Source organism: Hylobates moloch, unplaced genomic scaffold (assembly GCF_009828535.3).
Source record: "Hylobates moloch isolate HMO894 unplaced genomic scaffold, HMol_V3 SCAFFOLD_12, whole genome shotgun sequence".
Classification (NCBI taxonomy): domain Eukaryota; kingdom Metazoa; phylum Chordata; class Mammalia; order Primates; family Hylobatidae; genus Hylobates; species Hylobates moloch.
Window position 1 is genome coordinate 63,987,657 of NW_026652287.1, and position 12,423 is coordinate 64,000,079.

At 48.8% G+C, this 12,423-nt stretch overlaps 1 pseudogene; it reads right to left on the minus strand.

Moving 5' to 3' along the window:
- Positions 1–935: 935 nt before the first annotated feature.
- Positions 936–7,717, minus strand: LOC116479560 (thymidylate synthase-like; annotated as a pseudogene).
- Positions 7,718–12,423: the final 4,706 nt, after the last annotated feature.

Sequence of the window (12,423 nt, forward strand, 5' to 3'; positions counted from 1 at the left end):
GTGTAGCTGGGACTACAGGCGCCCGCCACCACACACGGGTAATTTTTTGTATTTTTAGTAGAGACGGGGTTTCACCATGTTAGCCAGGATGGTCTCGATTTCCTGACCTCGTGATCCGCCCGTCTCGGCCTCCCAAAGTGCTGGGATTACAGGTGGGAGCCACCTCGCCCGGCTTGTATTTTTTATAAAAATACAAAAACCGTTCTCTACCCGGTAGAATACTTCTTTATTATAGCAATATATAAAACAAATATAACTTTAAGCCCGGTGTGGTGGCTCACACCTGTAATCTCAACACTTTGGAAGGCCAAAACAGGTGGATCACCTGAGGTCAGGAGTTTAAGACCAGCCTGGGCAACATGGTAAAACCCCGTCTCTACTAAAAATACAAAAAATTAGCCAGGCACGGTGGCGGGTGCCTGAAATCCCAGCTACTCAGGAGACTGAGGCACGAGAATCTCTGGAACCTGGGAGGGGAGGTCGCAGTGAGCTGAGATCATGCCACTGTACTCCAACTTGGGCGACAAAGTGAGACTCCATCTCAAAAACAAATATATATATATATATATAGATATATATATATAAATTTATATTATATATAAACTTTAAATATTCATAATGACACTATACACTATGATTGATGATGTTATTCCACTCTCTCAAATTTGAGAGAATAGCTTGTAGAATTCTTGAAATTCACCAACCTTCTTCATAAAGACATGGGATTGAAATGCATGTGCATGCTTTTGTTAAAAGCATACCAATTTCATTCTCCTCAGTTTTGCTCATAATCTTGGTATTTTCATACACCCTCAGTGAGTTAACCAAACTCAAGGCCTTTTATTAGGGAAAGGGCTAGCACAGTTGTGGTGATGCCCTTAAAAGTTAATATCCTTAAAAGTTAATAACTAATAAGTCAACAACAGATTTTTGACCTAGTTCCCTTTTCCTTTAGAGCAAAAAGAACTTTCACCTGAGCATCTAGCCCAACCCCTAAAGACTGAAAATACCCTTCAAACTCCTTTAAAAACACCCTACACAGTGGCTCACGCTTGTAATCCCAGCACTTTGGGAGGCTGAGACGGGTGGATCACGAGGTCAGGAGATCGAGATTCATCCCGGCTAACACGGTGAAACCCCGTCTCTACTAAAAATACAAAAAATTAGGTGGGCATAGTGGCATGTGGTGTAGTCCCAGCTACTCGGGAGGCTGAGGCAGGAGAATCGCTTGAACCCGGGAGGTGGAGTTGAGTTGAACCCAGTGAGCTGAGATCACGCCACTGCACTCCAGCCTGGGTGACAGAGAGAGACTCCATCTGAAAAACAATAAAAAAAAAAAAAAAAGCACACCCTACATAGTCATTTTCATTGTAATAGAGGCAGATTGTACTCTTCCACCTGAAAGTCTTCTGCTTGAAATCATCACTTGTCTCAACTTTCTGAAGGATTTTGAGCTTTGGGAAAGGTCTTTGTTCTCTCTGAAGCTGAATTTTCAGTTTTGCAATGTGACTCAGGTAAATATAGGCATCTCCCAAACTATGTGCAAAGTCACCGGGCTTTAGGTCCATGATGTGCATGATCACATAAGTGAGCAGGGTGTAGCTGGCGATGTTGAAGGTGTACCCTGGCCCCTGTCTCCTGACCTCTGGTGCAGCTGGCAGGACAGCTCACCATTCACCACGAAGAACTGGTGGGGGGAGGCCATGCACGGTGGCTCATGCCTGTAATCCCAGCACTTTGGGAGGCTGAGGTGGGCAGATCATCTGAGGTCAGGAGTTCGAGACAAGCCTGGCCAACATGGTGAAACCCCATCTCTACTAAAAATACAAACATTAGCTGGGCATGGTGGTGGGCACCTGTAATCCCAGCTACTTGGGAGACTGAGGCAGGAGAATTGCTTGAACCTGGGAGGAGGTGGCAGTGAGCCAAGATTGAGCCATTACATTCCAGCCTGGGCGACAAGAGTGAAACTCCATCTCAAAAAAAAAAAAAAAAAAAAAAAACAGAACTGGCAGAGGGGCGTGGAGGCAGTGTCATCAGTGGAAGATTTTTGGATTCCAAGCACAGATGATGATTTGTTTGTGGTCAGTACTGGTTTGTTCTTTTCCTTTCTTTCTTTCCTTTTTTTTTTTTTTTTTTTTAAGACAGAGTCTCGCTGTCACCCAGGCTGGAGTGCAGTGGCGTGATTTTGTTTTGGCTCACTGCAACCTCCACCTCCCAGGTTCAAGTGATTCTCCTGCCTCAGCCTCCCAAATAGCTGGGATTTACAGGTGCCCCCCAACATGTCTGGCTTTTTTTTTTTTTTTTTTTCTGAGGCGGAGTTTCACTCTTGTTGCCCAGGCTGGAGTGCAATGGCGAGATCTTGGCTCACCGCAACCTCTGTCTGCCAAGTTCAAGTGATTCTCCTGCCTCAGCCTCCCGAGTAGCTGGGATTACAAGCATGCGCCACCATACCCGGCTAATTTTGTATTTTTAGTATAGACAGGGTTTCTCCATGTTGGTCAGGCTGGTCTTGAACTCCTGACCTCAGGGGATCCACCCTCCTCGGCCTCCCAAAGTGCTGGGATTACAGGCATGAGCCACCATACCCAGCCCCTGGCTAATTTTTGTATTTTTAGTAGAGATAAGGTTTCGCCGTGTTGGCCAGGCTGGTCTCAAACTCCTGACCTCAAGTGATCCACCCGCGTCGGCCTCCCAGAGTGCTGGGATTATGCCTTCTGTTGATGATGTCAGTCACTTTTTGCGATTGGTCGACTCCTTGATCTGAATAATCTGAATCCATATCTTCGTATTCTGCCCAAAATGCCTCCACTGGAAGCCATAAACTGGGCCCAAGTCCCCTTCTTCTCAATGGAGAATCCCAAGTTGTCCAAAAAGGGCTCCACTGCCTCATCTCACATTTTCACTCCCTTGGAAGACAGTTCTTTAGTATGTGCGGATCCCTTGATAAATGACAGCAACTCCTCCAAAACACTGTGGTTGTCAGCAGAGGAAATTCACTTCTCAGGCTGCAGTGGGACTGCCTGCCTGCCTGCCTGCCGAAAACGAAAACAGCGGCAGCAGGGAGTGGGTGCCCTGGGGGCATCCTTCCTGCAGCTGCAGCAGAAGATGTGCTCCACCTGCCTCAGGTACTGCAGGTCCCCGTGGGGCGGACGGGGCTCAGCATCCTGCTCCTGCGCAGCAGGACAGAGGCAGTGAGGAGACAGGGTTAGAGACTGGGTTTCACCATGTTGGCCAGGCTGGTCTTGAACTCCTGACCTCGTGATCTGCCCGCCTCAGCCTACCAAAGTGCTGAGATTACAGCCACCATGCCGTGAGCCACCACGCCCGGCCCCAAATTTGTAAACTTTCTTAAAACACTATGAGATTTTTTGCAATTTGTTTTAGCTCATCCACTATAGTTAGTGTATTTTATGTGTGGCTGAAGACAATTCTTCTTCTTCTAATGTGGCTCAGGGAAGCCAAAAGATTGGACATCCCCTTTGGGAGGCCGAGGCGGGTGGATCACGAGGTCAGGAGTTCGAGACCATCCTGGCTAACATGGTGAAATCCTGTCTCTACTAAAAATACAAAAAAAATTAGCCAGGCATGTTGGCGGGCGCCTGTAGTCCCAGCTACTCAGGAGGCTGAGGCAGGAGAATGGTGTGAGCTTGGGAGGCAGAACTTGCAGTGAGCTGAGATGGCACCACTGCACTCCAGCCTTGGTGACAGAGCAAGACTCCATCTCAACAACAACAAAAAAGATTGGACATCCCTGCTTTACAACTTGGCTTCTTCACCTAATCATAGATTGTGGTTATCTTTCCAACTCAGTGAATATGAATCGACTAAATTACTTTTTTATTTTTTTGAGATGGAGCTTCGCTCTTGTCACCCAGGCTGGAGTGCAATGGCACAATCTTGGTTCACTGCAACCTCTGCCTCCCAGGTTCAAGCGATTCTCCTTCCTCAGCCTCCTGAGTAGCTGGGATTACAGGTGCCCACCACCACGCCCAGCTAATTTTTGTATTTTTAGTAGAGACGGAGTTTCACCATGTTGGCCAGACTGGTCTTGAACTCCTGACCTCAGGTGATCCACCCGCTTTGGCTTCCCAAAGTGCTGGGATTACAGGCGTGAGCCACCGCTCCTGGTCCAGTTTTCTGTTTTGTTTTGTTTTTAACTATTGCAATATATTCCAGAGTATAAATGTGTTACAGATCATCGTGATCTCTTTGTTTTGTTGTTGTTGTTGTTTTGTTTTGTTTTTTCCTGCTAGTGTACCAGTTCTATCCCAACCTCTCTCATTAGGTATTTTCATTTTTAGTGTCTACAAGTTTAGCATTTGAAATAGATAACTTTTTTTTTTTTTTTTTTTTTTTTTGAGACAGAGTCTGGCTCTGTTGCCCAGGCTGGAGTGCAGTGGCGCCATCTCAGCTCACTGCAAGCTCCGCCTCCTGGGTTCATGCCATTCTCCTGCCTCAGCCTCCAGAGTAGCTGGGACTACAGGCACCCACTGCCACCATGCCAGGCTAATTTTTTGTATTTTTAGTAGAGACGGGGTTTCACCGTGTTAGCCAGGATGGTCTCAATCTCCTGACCTCGTTATCCTCCCGCCTCAGCCTCTCAAAGTGCTGGGATTATAGGCATGAGCCACTGCACCCGGCCTTATGATCTGTTTGTTGTTCAGTTAATAAGGCAAGAAGCAAAACATTGTGCTAAAGTGGTCTCATTTTTATAAAAATTATATCTACATATTTCCCATAAAGAACTCCTTTGTTTTATTTTAGTTTAGTTTAGTTTAGTTTTTTTGAGACAGGATGTCCTGTCACCCAGGCTGGGGTGCACTGCCATGATCTCAGCTCACTGCAGCCTTGACCTCCTGGGCTCAGGCAGACCTCCTGGGCTCAGGCAGTCCTCCTACCTCAGTCTCATGAGGAGCTGGGACCACAGGCATCCGCCACCACATCCAGCTAAATTTTTTTTTAATTTTTTGTACACATGAGGTCTGTGTTGCCCAGGCTGGTCTTAAACTCCTGGGCTCAAGCGATCTTTCCACCTCAGGCTCCCAAGCCTGGCCCCATCTATTACTTTCTTCTCTTTTCTTTTCTCTTCTCTTCTCTTCTCTTCTCTTTCTTTTTTCTTTTTTTGAGACAGGGTCTCACTCTGTGGCCCAGACTGGAGTGCAGTGGTGCGATCTCGGCTCACCACTGCAACCTCCGTCCCACAAGGCTCAAGTGATTCTCCTGCCTCAGTCTCCGGAGTAGCTGGGATTACAGGCGCATACCACTATAGCCTGGCTAATTTTTGTATTTCTAGTAGAGACAGGGTTTCACCATGTTGGCCAGGCTGGTCTTGAACTCCTAACCTCAAATGATCCACCTGCCTTGGCCTCCCAAAGTGCTGGGATTACAGGCGTGAGCCATGACACCCAGCCCTATTACTTTTCAATAACAAAAATTAATAAAGGGATTTCTAAAATACTGAAAAGTATATGGCTTTACTTTTCAAACTAGAATTTTTGTATTTTTAAATTTTAATTTTGTTTGTTTGTTTGTTTGTTTTGAGACGGATCCTCGTTCTGTTGCCCAGGCTGGAGTGCAATGGGGCGATCTCAGCTCACTGCAAACTCCGCCACCCAGGTTCAAGTGATTCTCCCGCCTCAGCCTCCTGAGTAGCTGGGATTACAGGCACCCGCCATCATGCCCGACTAATTTTTGTATTTTTGTAGAGGCGGGGTTTCACCATGTTGGCCAGACTGGTCTTGAACTCCTGACCTCAGGTGGTCTGCCCTCCCTGGACTCCCAAAGTGCTGAGATTTCAGGAGTGAGCCACTGCACCTGGCTTCAAACCAGAATTTTTAAAATGCCACTTACATGGGATATACACACTGGATTTTCCCACACAAGAGCCCCTCCAGGTTGACTTCCCTAACTGGCTTTTCAGCAGGCCCTGGAAAGCTTCTCGCCCCACCCTGGGCACATATTAGAACAGCTTGTAAACATGTCAAGGAAACGGGGGATTCCATCCTCATCTGCTCATAAAGTCAGGTGTCCTCAGCCAGGCGCGGTGGCTCAAGCCTGTAATCTCAGCACTTTGGGAGGTTGAGGTAGGCGGATCACTTGAGGTCAGGAGTTTGAGACCAGCCTGGCCAACATGGTGAAACCCCATCTCTACTAAAAAATACAAAAATCAGCCAGGAGTGGTGGCGGGTGCCTGTAATCCCCGCTACCCGGGAGGCTGACGCAGGAGAATCACTTGAACCCGGGAGGCAGAGGCTGCAGTGAGCCAAGATCGCGCCATTGCACTCTAGCCTGGGCCACAGAACGAGACTCTTTCTCAAAAAAAAAAAAAAAAAAAAAGTCAGATGTCCTCACCAGCAAGTTGATGGTGACTTAGTTGATGGTGATTGGGATTCTCTGAGAGAAGCAGAGACAGCACTGACTTCTCAAATGGCCCACCACACTGAGCCTCAATGTGCCCTCTATAAAATGAGAGTTGTAACAGTCCCTATCTCATAGCATAGGGCCCTGTTCTTTTTTCTTTCTTTCTTTGTTTTTTTGAGACAGTGTCTCACTCCGTTGCCCAGGCTAGAGTGCAGTGGTGCAATCACAGCTTACTGCAGCCTCAACCTCCCAAACTCAAGTGATCCTCCTGCCTTAGCCTCCCAAGTAGCTGAAACCATAGGCATGTGGCAGCACACCTGGCTATTTTTTTATTATTATTATTTGTAGAAGCAACAGGGTCTCACTACCTTGCCCCAGATGGTCTTGAACTCCTGGCCTCAAACGATCTTTCTGCCTCGGCCTCCCAAAGCACTGGGATTGTAGGCATGTACCACCACACCCAGCCTCCTATTCTAAGAGCTCAGGAAACGGTGGACTGGTGGGCTAATTATGAATCAGGGATATTCTTGATCCTGTATAATCAGAACCAAATGCAGAAATAAACTTCCTGCTGAGGCTGCAATCGTCTCTAGTGAGCCTCAATGTCAAGTGTTTGGGGCACTACCCATCCTCAACACTCACCAAAGGGACCCTCATATATGCATTTATAAAAATAAAGGCCAGGCGCGGTGGCTCATGCCTGTAATCCCAGCACTTTGGGAGGCCAAGGTGGGCAGATCACTTGAGGTCAGGAGTTCAAGACCAGTCTGGCCAACATGGTGAAACCCCATCTCTATCAAAAATATTAAAAAATTAGGCCGGGCGCGGTGGCTCATGCCTGTAATCCCAGCACTTTGGGAGGCTGAGGCAGGCGGATCACGAGATCAGGAGACTGAGACCATCTTGGCTAACACAGTGAAACCCCATCTCTACTAAAAATACAAAAAAAAATAAAAACAAAATTAGCTGGGTGTGGTGGCAGGTGCCTGTATGTAGTCCTAGCTACTCAGGAGGCTGAGGTGAGAGAACGGCGTGAACCCGGGAGGTGGAGCTTGCAGTGAGCGGAGATCGCGCCACCGCACTCCAGCCTGGGTGGCAGAGCAAGATTCCGTCTCAAAAAAATAAATAAATAAAATTTAAAAAATTAGCTGGGTGTGGTGGCGGGCACCTGTAGTCCCAGCTACTCGGGAGGCTAAGGCAGGAGAATTGCTCGAACCCAAGAGGTGGAGGTTGCAGTGATCCAAGATCGCACCACTGCACTCCAGCCTGGGTGACAGAGCAAGACTCCATCTCAAAAAAAAAAAAAAAAAGAAAGAAAAAGTCACACTTGAAAATGCTTGGTGTGGCCGGCCATGGTGGCTCATGCCTGTAATTCCAGCACTTTGGGAGGCCGAGGCAGGCAGATCATGAGGTCAGGAGTTCGAGACCAGCCTAACCAACATGGTGAAACCCCGTCTCTACTAAAAATACAAAAATTAGCCAGGCGTGGTGGTGTGCGCCTGTAATCTCAGCTACTTGGGAGGCTGAGGCGGGAGCATTGCTTGAACCCAGGAGGCGGAGGTTGTGGTGAGCTGAGATCGTGCCATTGCACTCCAGCCTGGGCAACAAGAGTGAAACTCTGTCTCAAAAAGAAAAAAAGAAAAGAAAAGAAAATGCTTGGTCCTTTTACTGTGAGATGATGAGCTCATGAACTCAGCATATGTCAGCGTGAATATGATGCTTCTGGCTGAGGATCTTTAAAGAATGTTTGTGGAGGCCGGGTGCAGTGGCTCATGCCTCTAATCCCAGCACTTTGGGCAGCCCAGGCGGGTGGATCACGAGGTCAGGAGTTCAAAACCAGCCTGGCCAATATGGTGAAACCCCATCTCTACTAAAAATACAAAAATTAGCTGGGTGTGGTAGCGTGTGCCTGTAGTCCTAGCTGCGCAGGAGGCTGAGGCAGGAGAATCCCTTGAACCCAGGAGGCGGAGGTTGCAGTGAGCCAAGATCGTGCCACTGCACTCCAGCCTGGGCGACAGAGCAAGACTACTTCTCAAAAACAAAACAAAACAAAACAAAACAAAGAATGTTTGTGGAGTTGATGCCAATTGATATGCATAAAATCAGTTTTTTCCTTTATTACTATTATTTATTTTTTGAGACAGAGCCTTGCACTGTTGCCCAGACTGGAGTGCAGTAGTGCCATCTCAGCTCACTGCAACCTCCACCTCCCGGATTCAAGTGATTCTCCTGCCTCAGCCTCCCAAGTAGCTGGGATTACAGGCACCCGCCACCCCGCCCAGCTAATTTTTTGTATTTTTAGTAGAGATGGGGTTTCACTATGTTGGTCAAGCTGGTCTCAAACTCCTGACCTCATGATCCACCCACCTTGTTCTCTGGGATTAAAGGCATGAGCCACCACACCCAGACTATTATATATATTTTTAAGACAGGGTCCCATTCTGTCACTCAGGCTGGAGTGCAGTGGCAGGATCATGGCTTACTGCAGCCTCAACCTCCCAGACTCAAGCGATCCTCCTGCCTCAGCCTCCCAAGTAGCTGGGACTACAGGTGCATACCACTATAACTGGGTAATTTTTACATTTTTTGTAGAGATGGAATCTTGCTGTATTGCCCAGGCTGATCTCAAACTCTAGGCTTAAGTGATTCTCCTACCTCCACTTCTCAAAGTGCTGGGATTATAGGCATGAGCCATTGTGCCCAGCTAGTTTTTTCCTTTAAAAACTACACTGCTGACCAGGCACAGTGGCTCACGCCTGTAATCCCAGCACTCTGGGAGGCCAAGGCAGGAGGATTACTTGAGGTCAGGAGTTCGACACCAGCCTGGCCAACATGGTGAAACCCCGTCTATACTAAAAGTACAAAAAAATTAGCCAGGTGTAGTGGTGCACACCTGTAATCCCAACTACCTAGGAGCTGAGGCATGAAAATCCCTTGAACCGAGGAGGTGGAGGTTGCAGTGAGCTGAAATCACGCCAGTGCACTCCAGCCTGGCCGACAGAGCGAGACTCTGTCTAAAAAAAAAAAAAAAAAAAAAACACTGCAAAAGAATTTAATGGCATGAAAAAAATACTTGGGAAATTGTGACATGAGAAAAACAGATCACAATATAGCATGCCAAGTATGATTCCTTCTCTGATAAAAATATAAATATGTGCATGTTTGCATTTTTTTAAAGAAAGTCTTCCAAAGGTTATTGAGGAAGAGGTCACATCTGCAGGAGATTTTTATTTCATTCCTTGGGCATTTTGGTATTTTCCAAATACTTCTGATGATTATTGCCTTTGTCCTCTAACAAAAAATCAAGAAATATATCTTAGTTAAAGTGTCACTGCTGGACATAAAACGTACATTGAGAAGAGAATTATCCTACTAAACATTTTCAAACTTTATCTGAGCAATTAATGTGTCCGGAATTGGTGGGTTCTTGGTCTCACTGACTTCAAGAATGAAGCTGTGAACCCTCATGGTGAGTGTTACAGCTCTTAAGGTGGCGCGTCTGGAGTTTGTTCCTTCTGATGTTCGAATGTGTTGGGAGTTTCTTCCTTCTGGTGAGTTCGTGGTCTCGCTGGGTCAGGCAGGAGAGAAGCTGCAGACCTTCGCGGTGAGTGTTACAGCTCATAAAGGCAGTGTGGACCCAAAGAGTGAGCAGCAGCAGGATTTATTGCAAAGAGCGAAAGAACAAAGCCTCCACGGCGCAGAAGGGGACCCGAACGGGTTGCCATTTCTGGCTCCGGCAGCCTGCTTTTATTCTCTTATCTGGCCCCACCCACATCCTGCTGATTGGTCCATTTTACAGAGAGCCGAGTGGTCTGTTTTGACAGGGTGCTGACTGGTGCATTTACAATCCCTGAGCTAGACACAAATGTTCTCCACGTCCCCACTAGATCAGCTAGATACAGAGTGTCCACACAAAGATTCTCCAAGTCCCCACCAGAGTAGCTAGATACAGAGTGTCGATTGGTGCATTCACAAACCCTGAGCTAGACACAGGGTGCTGATTGGTGTGTTTACAAACCTTGAGCTAGATACAGATTGGTGTATTTACAATCCCTGAGCTAGACATAAAGGTTCTCCATGTCCCCACGAGCCCAGCTGGCTTCACCCAGTGGATCCCGCACCAGGGCTGCAGGTGGAGCTGCCTGCCAGTCCCGCGCCTTGCGCCCGCACTCCTCAGCCCTTCGGTGGTCGATGGGACTGGGTGCCGTGGAGTAGGGGGCGGCGCTGGTCGGGGAGGCTCAGGCCGCACAGGAGCCCACGGAGACGGGGGAGAGGCTCAGGCATGGCGGGCTGCAGGTCCCGAGCCCTGCCCCGCGGGAAGGCAGCTAAGGCCCGGCGAGAAATTGAGCACAGCAGCTGCTGGCCCAGGTGCTAAGCCCCTCACTGCCCGGGGCCAGCGGGGCCGGCCGGCTGCTCCGAGCGCGGAGTCCGCCGAGCCCACGCCCGCCCGGAACTCGCGCTGGCCCGCAAGCACCGCGCGCAGCCCTGGTTCCCGCCCGCGCCTCTCCCTCCACACCTCCCCGCAAGCTGAGGGAGCCGGCTCCGGCCTTGGCCAGCCCAGAAAGGGGCTCCCACAGTGCAGCGGGGGGCTGAAGGGCTCCTCAAGTGCTGCCAAAGTGGGAGCCCAGGCAGAGGAGGTGCCGAGAGCGATTGAGGGATGTGAGGACTGCCAGCACGCTGTCACCTCTCATTAAGACAGGTCAGGGCTGGGCACAGTGGCTCACGCCTGTAATCTCAGCATTTTGGGAGCTGAGGCAGGAGGATTGCTTGAGGCCAGGAGTTCCAGACCAGCCTGGCCAACATAGTGAGACCTCATCTCTCCAAAAAATTTAAAAATTAGCTGGGCACAGTGGTGCGCACTTGTAGTACCCGCTACTCGGGAGGCTGAGGTGGGAAGATCGCTTGAACCCAGGAGGTAGGGGCTGTAGTGAGCTGTGATGGTGCCACTGCATTCCAGCCTGGGCAATAGCAAGACCCCGTCTCAATAATAATAATAATAGGCCAGGACTTGCCAGATGGGGGGCCGGGGTTTGACCTGACCTCTGACCTCTGGGCAGTCAGGTAGGCAGGCCGCCATCTCTGACCCACATCTGCCACTTGGCTTTCGGGCTCCATCCGACCATATACCTGCACAGTGTGGCTCAGTCAGACCGGCAGCAGTGTGGCCTCACCCAGGCGAGCCTGCCTGCAGGACAGGTTTGTCCGCCCCAGCCCCCAAATTCAGATGCCGGCTCCTGTGGGTAAGAGGGGAGCAAAGAGGTCAGGGCTAGGTCAGGGCCCGGACCCCTTGAGGGACAGGCAGCCATTTGGTGGCTGTTCCCCCCACACCTCAGGTGACTGCATCCCTCCTTGGCCTCTAACCCTCCACGGCTCTCCAGGGCCCTCCTCACCTTGCGCTGAGGGGCCCTTGTGGCTTGGCCCCTTGCCACCTCTCCAGGTATCTCTCGCTCTCTCTCTTGCTCCACTGAGCCAAGCTCTCTCTGTCACCATCTGAGATCACAGAATGGAAATAAGAAACTGTGTTATATAGCAGTCAAGCCAGGCACATGCCTCTGACTACATCCACTTTTGCTTACACTCCTTCCATGAGGGCAAGTTCATTCTTTTTTTTTTTTGTAACTAAAATGTAAAAACGCACATCCCTGCCCTTTCCTCAGGCGTCCTGCACCCACCGATTCCTCCTCTCTGGTCACCGCGTCCTTGGCTGGCGTTAGAAAAATGGCTACAAGCTTCCTGGGAATCAGATAATAAATCTTACATGAACTCTTCCCAGATTTAAAAGAGCTAAATAAATAAATAAATAAATAAATAAATAAATAAAGCTTACCTTCTAGAGGAGAAAATAGATAAAACCAATAAGAAAAACACGTCAGAGGCTAATAAGTGCTAAGGGGAAAAATAAAATAATGAAAGACAAAACAAAAACCTAGCCAGGGCAGGGTGCGGTGGCTCATGCCTGTAATCCCAGCACTTTAGGAGGCCAAGGTGGGAGGAACTCTTGAGTTCAGGACCAGCCTAGGCTACATAGTGAGACCCTGTCTCTACAAAACAACAAAAAAT